The sequence below is a fragment of the Sander lucioperca genome, chromosome 9 (genome assembly GCF_008315115.2).
Source record: "Sander lucioperca isolate FBNREF2018 chromosome 9, SLUC_FBN_1.2, whole genome shotgun sequence".
Lineage (NCBI taxonomy): Eukaryota > Metazoa > Chordata > Actinopteri > Perciformes > Percidae > Sander > Sander lucioperca.
Genome location: NC_050181.1, coordinates 38,564,180 through 38,575,750, shown reverse-complemented (window position 1 = coordinate 38,575,750; position 11,571 = coordinate 38,564,180). Strand labels below are relative to the sequence as shown.

General features: G+C 43.2%; 1 protein-coding gene across 13 annotated transcripts in view; it reads left to right on the top strand.

Moving 5' to 3' along the window:
* Positions 1 to 425: 425 nt before the first annotated feature.
* Positions 426 to 11,571, top strand: part of LOC116037427 (muscleblind-like protein 1) — a 46,488-nt gene continuing 35,342 nt past the window's right edge. For 2 of the 13 annotated variants that reach the window (XM_031281328.2, XM_031281322.2), the window contains exon 1: positions 4,749 to 5,034. The gene's annotated coding sequence lies outside the window, so the exon portion shown is untranslated. Of the gene's footprint in view, positions 566 to 4,748; positions 5,035 to 5,846; positions 6,052 to 11,571 lie in introns of those variants that run through there. The other 11 variants (XM_031281330.2, XM_036005762.1, XM_036005763.1 and 8 more) reach the window with 7 other exon arrangements.

The window sequence follows — 11,571 nt, the reverse complement described above, 5'->3', positions numbered from 1 at the left end:
TCAATTCCCTCAACAGCAGCCTTTACAACACTCCACTTCCTGATTTAAAACGCTGTTTCACTGCTTATCTCTCAGGCTGCAAACTGGTCTAATGTCACAGGCACTTCCTCTTTTCACACACTCACAGGCTGCAAGCATGCGTACATGTCTGTGTGCGCATATACATTAGACACAAAGTACACACAGTTGTCACAATGTGAGGCAAAGGGGAAGTAAAAAAAAAAAAAAAAAGGGGATGCAGAGAGAGGCGGGGGGAAATAACAAGGTGACCATATTTGGCATCAGTAGATAATGCAAGCAGAAGATGCAAATTAGATAAGGAGTGGTTGTCATGGAGACTTGATGTTGCGCAGTGATGGTTCGCTGTAAACCTGACCACATTTGTGGTATGGCCGTTGCCAAGCAGAAGGTGCTATTATGAGAGCGAGAGAGATGAGAGTGAGAGAAGTAGAGGAAGAGCGAAATGAAGATGTTAGTCCGTCCCATAGTGCATTGCGTCAGCGTGACCTGTATTGAAATGACTTTGTCTATCCCAGTGGCACGTCAGCGCTAGACAGACACACAGGTAAGCTCACTGGCTATAAAATCACTTTCTGTAGTATTCATGTCTGTTGACCACTTTAAATGGCTTTTGGTATTATTTAGTGTTTTTAATTGATTCGTTTTATACAATTTCATAATTGTAGTTGATAAAGATTCCTTTTTTTCAACAAACAAAGTTTTTTTTCTCTGATACTTTGCAAAGACGTTAAGTTTGTCAGCTGTGGGAAAGCCAACATTTGCAGTATTTGTCTCTTTATACAACTTTGTATGGCGATATAAAGTTTGTAAGAAGATTGGGATGTAAGTAGAGTTTATTTGATATTCGCAGCAGTGTATCTGCAGGCTACATTTAGACAGAAAAATAGCTGGAAGCTGGAGTTAAAGACCTCTTTGCAAAGGGTGTTTCCATTCGTTTTTATTTTATCTTCAAGATAAGCTTCAAGCTTAAATGGTGCACATACACACGCACGCACGTATACACACACACACACACACACACACACACACAATGGTCTCAGATGGGGACAAGACAGTGTGCTATTTCCTCTCTGTATTTCAAACCTGACAGCTTGAATCGCACCTGCTGTGGAGCAAAGTTAAGAGAAAACCACAATTATGCAGCAGAGGAAGTGGACTGCAATTTCATCTTACACGCATTTACAATTTGTCGCACTGTTATGTACATTTTTAGTAATGTGTAGCCTATTTTTAACATCTTTGTTTAGGTAGGATACTCCCCACGTATTCTAAAGTCACATATAACAAAAGTTGTTTGAGGTGTAGATATTTCTTCAAAGCAATGTTTTGTTTTCTCATTATGCGGCCTCCAAAATAAGCTAGAGTGAAATGGCTGACATTGAATGCAGCTCCCTGCTGTGGGCCTTTCCGCAAGACCGTGTACCGTTACAGTTGTTGCTGTGATGGTCTGTAATGGGAGTGTAATGTGTATTTGCGGCCTTAGTGATAGATGAGCCGTCAGATTTTGGCACACAAGAGCTCTAGGACATTTCCTCAGTGGAGTGAGAGTTCACATCAGCCAGCCAATGTCATTTACAGAGTGCTGGGAAATAGCAGAGCGCTGAGATGATAGGGAAGCTTAAGGTGGAAAGTTGCATTCATCAGGGAGGAGGGAGAGAAAATAAGGGTGGACGAATGTGAAGGGTTAGGATTTGATGGCTTGACAGAGGCAGAAGGGTCACCCATTCCAGACTGTCTTGGTTTAGGGTTAATGTTTGTGTGAAGAATAGAGTGTGAGGGGGTTCTTTCCTTATTAAAATACTCTTTTACTCTGCAATTTAGGACTTTACTTTCATATATTTGTAGGACTCGCAAAATACAGATAATAAAAAAGAATGAACAACACTGATGCAACAGAAAATCTCACAATTAATGCAACTTGATAATGACATTTTTAGGGTTACTTCAGGGTGACTCTCTCCCCATGACTAGTTCACTGATCTCAATGTGTAAATCGGTGGAATTCCCCTTCAACTACACCACATACACACACCTCTTCCTGTTTTCAGTTGGTTAACAGTTTGCTCAACCCCAGGATGTTGATGCCTGTCGCTCTTTGCTCATACCTAAACAGCTCCACGGCCTCATTGATCATCCTCTTATCTGTAAGACACACAAGAAACATGAGCAGGAAGTTACAAAAAATGACTTCACTTCAGATAAAGAAAAAAGAACTAGAAAAGGAGAAATGGGCTCCTAAGATTATATGTTGAATAAACTTGTAGAACTGAATGAGCAAACCTTCTGGTAACTGCAAAGTTTGGCTCTATATTCATTTTGTACGTCTGATTAGACTAGGGGAATATGGATCTGCGGGTTGGGAGAAATAGACAAGTGCTTGTGGTTGTTTGTGCGGAAATTTAGTTGAATTAAGATGTAGTCATGAGTGAGACAAAGTGACGAAAACACAGACTCATAGAGAACATATAAAGAATGATTATGAATAGGAAATATGGAGCAGCAGGTCAGACGAGTAAAAGAGAGACGCAGAGACCGAAAGGAGCAGAAGCACTGGCATACACTCAGCTGCAGTAGAAGAGGGGAAATTCCACGTCAGTGGCTGAGTTTCGCAGAACGCCCAGATCTTTGGAGGCGTTGCTAATGTGTCTCCTATTGAGCCAGAACAACATCAATCACCACGGTTCTTCATTATGGGTCAAGGAAAACTCCATTCGGAGGTTCGAGTGACCTGCTGCTTCCATTGATCAGCAGTCAAACAGATTGCTCTGCTAATCTAAAAGACATACTGTATGTGTTCTAGCAGGGCCGTTTCCATAGTTGGAAATGGATCTCCTTCCTTCACTAATGAATGACGGTTGGAAATAGATTAAGGCATGCACTTTGCTGTTGTAGCTAACAATGGCACTGTCTATCTAAATTTGATCAACTCAGAAAAACAGTACTATGGCATCCTATGACATCTTCCCTTTATCTGGACTATACAACATCTGTCCTGTTCTCCCTGAGTACACAGGCACATTGCACCCGAATATTGGCTAGGTAAAAGGTTAGCACTGCTGCTGGGGCTCTACCACAAATTGTCACTGGGGGTTTAAGGGCCTGCTGTGTAAATTAGAGATGACTTATCACCAGCGTTGTATTAAACAGAGCTGTGCAGCTATAGAAACTGGTCCAGAGAGAGAAAGAAGGGGTGGAACAGAAAGTCAGGTGTTACAGTTTTACATAGGAGAAGCATTGGGGTGTTGTTCGCAGTATTATACATGTTAAATACACCAAAGAAAGTAAGGGTTCTTACATCTCTCTGCGAATATGGATGCAGGTGTGATCTCAGTCCAACTGAATTCAGCTGCAGTGTGTGGAATTTGTTTTTGTTTGTTTTTTTCAAAATGAAAATACATTGCAAAGCTAATGTCAGTTCAGGCAGCATTATGAATATACTTTCTCCTTGATCACAATAAGTGAGTCATGGACAATATGCAGGATCAGACAGAAAACTTGGCGCCAGAACACAGCTCAAAATCTGTAAAGATTCCTGCAGATGCCAAGGCCACTATCTCCATGGCTACCGGATATTGCAGCATTAGGTCCAAATCAAATTCTTGGAGGCTCTTTTAGCCTCTCTGGCTTTCCCCTGGATGCATGGGTTCTGGTGGCAGAAGCCTTGCGTCAACAACAATCCAGGAAAGTTGGCAGCAGCAGTTGCCTCAGTGTTGTCCCAGTTTTTATAGTATGTTGCTGTTGCTGACCTGCAACCAAACTGCACTAGTCTGCATCTTTTTGAATAGCCATTTCCCGAGTATTTACACACTCTGTGTTACCCTGAATGTGTAACCACTTACTAGCATAGTCCAATGTGATTTGGTGCAGTTCAGTGTGTCCTGCTTTTTTAGTGTGGGCAAGAGCTGTGAGTGTGAGGCTGAGCTGAGGTGTTAGAGGGTTGCATGCCACAGCAGAAGAGGGGATCCTGACACAAGCCAGACCTAATCTGTCGCAAACTCCCTGTCAGTTTCTTTCTATGTTTCTTTCCGCCACACCCCTTAATCTGTTCTTTTTATTCCAACTGCTGTTTTTCTCCTTATTCGTCCTGACCTCATTAAATCCCTTCTTTCACTCGTTTCTGTCTCACTCTTTCCTCATCACTATCCCAGCTTTCATTTTTAATGCCCTTTGTCGCTCTCGCTTTTTCTGTGACTGATTTCCCTTCTTTTATCCTTCTTTATCGTCTTGCTGTCCTTGCCCAATGTTTCCTTCCTCCCTTCCTCTTCCCTCTCTCTTTCCTCAGCTTCACTGGATAGGCAAGGGCAGTGTTGCTGTAACTGAACCAGCACTTCCTGGTGTTGTTTAAGGGGGGGCGTGGCCAGCCTTCAGCAAGAAAGAGAGGGAGGGAGAAGGGACTGCAGGATCTGTATGCTCAGTGCAGTCACTCCTCCTCTTCTTCCTCCTCCTCCTCCTCCTCCTCCACAGCTGTTGCTACTGCCACCCAGCGAGCACCACTTTCCTCGGGCAGCAGACAGACGATCCAGAGGCTGTGTAGTCAGTAGAGACACAGCCCAGCCCATCTCAGCACAGCTCAGAGCCACTTCAAGAGGCAGGGGAGGGGAGAAACTAGCGCACACAGCGAACGCTGCAACGTAGTCACACACACACACACACACACACACACACACGCACACACACACAATTACACAGACAAACACTCCTGCTAACTCTCTTCCTCCCTCCCTCTATCGCTCTCTCTCTCTCTCTCTCTCTCTCTCTCTCTCTCTCTCTCTCTCACACTCTGGTGCTCGGCTCCGCACAGCTCCTCTACTCATTCGCTGCTGATTCACTCGCTTGCCTGTCTTCTGCCAGTCGCTCTGCCTAGCTGCGCTCTGCCTGCCTGCCTGAGAATGGTCCAGCCGGTGCCTGGGGGTCTGCTGTCGCGGCCTGTCTGAACACACGCATAAACACAGAGTCAATCGACACACGGAAGCAAACACACATACACACACAAACTGGAGAGCTATGTGAGAGGTAAGAGCTTGGTTCATAACCTACCTCCTTGTCTCATTGATTTATCTAGATCTTTCCTCCTGTGTGTGCTGCAGTCTTTACTTTCCAAAGTAAGCGCCTGTACTGAAACATAGGTAGAGATATGGGGATTGCTTGCCTTAGTGTGTGTGTGTGTGTGTGTGTGCGTGCGTGCGTGCGTGTGTGTGTGTGTGTGTGTGCGCGTGTGTGTGTGTTCAGTATGTGGGCCACAGGGTTAACATTGATCTGTTCCTGCTTGTTTTATAGATATAGGCAAACAAACATGCACATACACACACAGACAGACACACAGTAAGACACATTCTTGGCTCAAAGCAGACAGTCACACAATAGCTACTTCCTGAGGGTAGCGCTAGTTAGCAAGAAAATTTGCTGATGTGTGTGCACGCGCGTGTGTGTGTGTGTGTGTGTGTTTGGAGGGCCATGGTTGTTCCAGGAAGCAGTAGAGAGAATCAATAGATCACCCACTCAGCTTTCATTCCCTCCGTCTGACTCAACATTGGACATGTTGGGAGTTATCCTGCAGGGCTTGGTTAACAAGGAGAATGGTAAATTTGATTCTCTTGTACCTCTTCCCTGCTTTGCTGCGTCAGCCTAAAGGGGGAAGCATGGTTTAGCATGTGTGTTTGTGTATGTCTACGTGTGTGTGTGTGCTGTGTAAGGCAAAACTCCCGCCTGGCTGCATGTAAATTACGTGTGACATGTGGAGCTGCTGCTACCTTATATGGTGAGCACAGTATTTCAGTACAGTCGGATCTTGCCAAACATTCCGGGTCGCGGGAGGAGAGAGTGTGTGAGAGGGTGACTCTGTCTGTGTGTGTGTGTGTGTGTGTGTGTGACTAAGTGAGTGTTTTCATGCGTCTGACAGAGGGGGAGTAGCTGAGAGAGAGGAAGAAAGTTGAAGGCAGAAGGAAAGAGGGGCAGGAACGAGAAAGACAAGGAGAAGGAGACCCAGTAAATGGAGGGATTTTACTTGTCTGTGTTTAAACTGGAGTGAAAGTAAGTACCTTCGTACTTTATTAAGGCTTTGGGAGATAACGTGAGATTGCCCTGTGATGGTTTTCTTTCTTTCAGGAGTTGAGTTAAGTTTGTCTGTGTGGATCGTGCCAAGGTAAACAGACTCAAAGTGTTTTCTTACGTGCGATAATAACCTGCTATTTGTTAGAAACAATAATGTAAAAGTTTTTTTACTGCCATTCTTAATTTCGGAGAGTCTAAAAATAATAACAGCAGTACATGATTCTGGTAAAATACATATGGTATGTGAAAGCCAGAGGATCTTCAGAGCTTTAAACTTTAGCCTTTCTTTCTCTCCCCTCTTTGTCCCTCTCCTCGCCACCTCTGCCCTCCTCCCCCTCGCCTCTCTGGGTTTCCTCTTGGTGGTGTGTCCGTGGTTGGGGCAATGATGAGGAATGTTGTTGTTGTTGTGACTTGGAGGAATTCAGGGTGGCTCAGACAGTAGCACTCACACACAAGTACACATATGCAAGCAAGCGCAACACAGACAGATGTGTGGCAGATTGCATTGTTGAGACTTTCTAAAATCCTCATGGTAGCTCTGCTGCTGGTAGACTATCAATTTTCTTAAGCCTGAGGAGCGTGCTGTTGTTATTGTCAATGTGAATATTATGGCCAATAATGTCAAAGGTGATATAGCTCTCTCTGTGGTTTGTTGTATGTGAACTTGGGTACAAATTGCTCTGCATTTATGTGTGTTGCCTATAAGCTAGGATCTGCCCTACAGACAGGATTACGTGCATGGCTGAATCTGCGCTGACAGGTTAAGCCTTTATTACACGAGGGCTTCACTGTATGTTCCTACTGTGTTGTGACCACATTTCAACCCCTCTGAGCAACACTTTGACACAGCTTTGGATGAGTAAGACACCTTCCACTTGACGTTATTTCAAGCCAAGCTATAAATTAATTGACTTCAGCCACTGTAAGAAACACGATGGAGTCGTTAACTTGCCATAATATGTACCTATTTCTATTCTTTTCAGGTAGTGAGTAATAATTATTTATCAGATAATGCAGTAGAGAGGAAGCAAAGTCAGTGTCCACCTGTATCTGAACCACACAACAGTAATAATAAGCAGGGCGAGCAGCATGTCGAAGCTGCCATTTGTGCAGTCAGTAATAAGTGTCTCGTTATTTCTTTGCTGTTCTGTCCAGAAGTACACGTGTCTACACAAGCCTGCCCTTGTTCTTCTTCAGCCCAGTTGAATCAGCTCCTGCTTACAGCCTTGATGTCTTTAAACCTCTCCATCTCTGAAGCAGAGATAGAAGGCTATAACATTTAATAACACAATCCTGCCCCAATAGTCACATTCTCTCACTCACAGTCTCTTCTAGCCTTTGTTTCTATGATTGGGACTGCACTGGTTCTGTTTTCCTCGGTATATTAGAAGCAGGCCCCAACACCAGCCAGTGGATGTGGGTACATTAGCATGGCCTGTCCTCCATGAAAATGATTGACTAAATTAAAATGATACAGATAACTAGTGCAGAAGATGAAATTGGTCACTGGTGAAGTATGTTTGCATGTAATATACTGATAAAGAAGCAAATGTCTTACATGTGGTAAAGCCATTACCAGAAGGCACACAGCCTACATACATGAAAAGACACCATGTTGTATGCTCAGAAATGAAAAATATTCTGTTCTAAATGTATGATAGATAGATAGATAGATAGATAGATAGATAGATATGTGTAGCCTGGGAAAACCCTGACGAACTTCCGCAAGTCCGTCTGGCCAAGAGCCCATTCAAGCCCATTTCCAATTTTCCCAAATCTAGGCACCAATCACAACCGTTGAGGCGGGCTTTACACGATGACAGCAGCTTTTTGTTTACGTTCAACATGACGGCCACTGAAGCGCAGCAACCCGTTGATGCCGCTGTCACTGCTACATCACCTGGATCGTTGGTCTGATTGATTTATGGACTATCCAATTGCGCCAAGAGGCATTTGAGCAGCGTCCGTTGGTGACGCCCCTTGGGAAATGAGATGTGAAGGAACCTTCCCCAGACCCTTCTCAGTTACAACTGAGAAGGGTCTGGTGTCAACCAGGCTAAGATATGTGCAAAGATGTCATAAAAATAAAACATTTTAAGACATCAGCAAGTGTGTGGTTTGAGACTAATAGTTTGTGCTACTTTTCAGCCAATTTTAGTTACACAAAACTGCTATGATGTGTTTGGAAAAGTCACAGCAACAATTAGGTCAAAAATATAATTATTTCATTGGCCTACTGTTTATACTTATGTCTGTATATGGGATAACAACTAGGTTAGGCAATACCTGTATATATACACAGATGGGTGCAAATTAAAGGGGGGAAAAATAACATGAAAAGCTTCATAGTAAGGTGTTTGTCCACCATGATCTGCCATAACAGCTTTAATAAAACATAGATGGGAATTGCCAAGGCATAGATTTTACTCGTCTCTAATAAACCTGTCCAAAATCTCCCACAGGTGTTCAATTGGTGACGGCTAAGGTCATGGCATACAACTCACATAATTAAAAAAAAAAAGTCCTCATCAAACCATTCATCCTTTGCATTTGCCATGTTTTTCCTCTAATTTTTTCAAGTTTTACTTAAACGTGAAACATGTCTGTATATGTGGAAACCAGCCTGACTTTGTCCCAACACACTGACACAGACAACATAAATGTGAGCCAATAAGCCACTCATTAAAGTGGCTGAATGTAACTTTCAGTTTGTGTTGATTCTAGCGGCTGCTTTGGACAAAAGCGGTGGTGTTTTTACCACACCTGCTGTCGTAAAGGTCTTTTCTTGACAGTGCTGTATTGCCCGCTGTAGATTACTGCGTTAGCGTTACCAGGTCATATAGTCGCAATGAATATTTTGCTCAGACAGAAAATCATTTATTTACAATAAGAGAAAACTCGTTTGCTGTTACAGGTCATTTATGATCATCAGATGGAACATTACACAGTTTCAGAAACAGTTTAAAGTTACATATAGTCACTTTAAACCATAAGGCCAGCCATTATCCTCACTGCCTGTTGACTTTACCACATCATTATACATATACACACAGAAAGATGCAGTGTTGCACAGAGATATTAACCACAGAGGTTTGTGTGTTTGTATAGGTGTGTGTGTGTGTGTGTGTGTGTGTGTGTGTGTGCGTGTGTGTGTGTGTGTGTGTGCGTGTGTGCGTGTGTGTGCATACCTCTGTCCATTTATGCTAAACAAGAGATCTAATTGTCTCCAGAGGTTTGCTCTCGGAGGAGTCAATAGGCATTGTTTGTTGTGCGTTCCTAGCCGAAGACTCACTTTCAGAACCATGTTATTTAATCCGATGACAAATAAGTCAGTTAACACTAGAACGGCCATGACGGTCATTTTGACCATTTTGAAATTTATATGTGTAATAACTTTGCTGAATAAAAAAATACAATCCTGCTGCTGCCTGACTTTTCCTAAAAGAGTCTGTATTTTAATTTAAAATTGTTTTTATATACATTACACAAAAGGCAAAGAAAATACAGTCACTTTTACCTATTTCGGCCATACACGGTCATATTGACCACTCGGATTTTCACGGTATTGTTTTTAATTTTTCGCGCGGTTGAAGATGCATCTTGGTTGCTTAGTAACTACCATAGTCTCTGTCAGAGAAACGTAACTAGCGGTCTCGAGTAACAAGTGTGGGCATCACCGATGGGCCGAAGGAAAAGCCAGAGTCGGTAACGTAGGCTACTACGGCGTGGAGGGACTCTGTTCTGAATCAGAAGGCAAACACCGGGCGCTCGCTCTGTGAAAGGCGCGGAACACGTAGATGGCCGGTGGCTGTTTACATGTTCATATAACTTTATACAACCTCGAACTGGCTGGAATCATTGCACACATCCTCTCCAAGGAGTGCACCAGCAGTAAAATTGTCCGGAGGAAGTTCATGCAGCAACTGGCAGAGGAGCTGAGAGCGGAGTTTATGGAGGAAAAAAGAGCAGCAGCGCACGGCCCGAACAGCGCTGCGCACCACAGCAGACGCCAAAACGGAGGCAGTGCCAGGTTAGGTTATAGCTAAATGTTCAAATAAGATACTTATAATTGTTATTAGGCTGTTATGAGTTAAGTTGAATGAATTTCCACACCATATTTTTCGGGATATGAATGTATGAAATAATTACGGTTTACTATGATATGAATAATTGAAACACGTATTACTACTCAAATGTATAATTAAACTCGTAAAAATTTACATTTCGGTGTTATTACGTTTTTCTAAAGATATCCTAACACAATACATAATACAATATCGCAATTAGGTATTTATCATGAGAGATTATAGAGTTTGGAATCTGGCGGTCAAAATGACCGCTCACGGCAGTTCTAGTAGTTATGGAATTACGGCACTTCTAGTGTTAAACTAATAGTTGAGAGGAGATGACGACTTGCTATGATTAGTAGGTCGATGACAATACCAACAATGGTTATACTCAAATTAGCAAGAAATGACGGAGATTTTACCCTGTGGAGCATGGCTGTCCATGTGAGCTCTTTCCATCTATATCCTCCACTCAAAAACGTAGAAATATATCGTATAGATACATAGTGTATTCATCATTTCATTTTAATGCAACGTGCTGTTGCCCTAGCCCTTATACAAAAACATAGCAGCACAGTTGAGCTACAGTGTGCAAACGTTTCCCTAATGTTTTCATTGCTGTCTTTATTGGTCCAGCACCTGCCTACAATGGTATTTGGATCTACTATGCATTCCTAGCCCTTACACTCATTTTATGCAGACCTCACTGGGTGCGTTCTCTCAACCAACATGAAAGGTCACATCACCAAAAGAAAAGCAGTTTACTCAGCCAAAAGAAATGCAGCCAACTCAGGGATGCATGTGATGTAGAAGAGCTATGGTGGATAGAGTAGCAGCCCTCAGCCTCTGAGTATATGTGTGTTTGAGCGAAAAAGATCAAGAGACGGCGAGGAGAACATGCTCACGTGTCCAAATATGCGCTTGTGTGTATGTGTGTATGTAAAGGTCAGTGAGGGCAATATTGACATGCTATATTCTGAGCACATGGAGCAGCAGGAGTGGTGCTTGGGGTGTTGCATTTCCTCCAGTGTCCTCCACTGAGATGACCTGTCTCAGCACACTGTCACCCTGACTCCAGCTCTGTCAATATGCTGAAACAACTCCTTTTACTCAACAGCAGCAAACCAAAAGAGGACGCCTCTTTCTGCAGTCCATGTTGAAAATAGGAACTCCAAGCTAGAATCTGTGGTTTGTTGGTTAGGCTGCCATAGCATATGTTGCAATATAACAAGTAGCATCTCCCCTCATACTGCATCAGTTAACCCCAGTGTGTTATTTCATATGCAATTACGCAGAATAGAGCCTCCAGTAACTCATGCCCTTTGGTGTTAAGCTATGCTAAACTTAGTCTGGATCAATCCAAGTACATTTCCAGTATTATTGCCTGACGGAGGGACATCCGGCGCATGAGACACACGCCAGATGTCCCTCA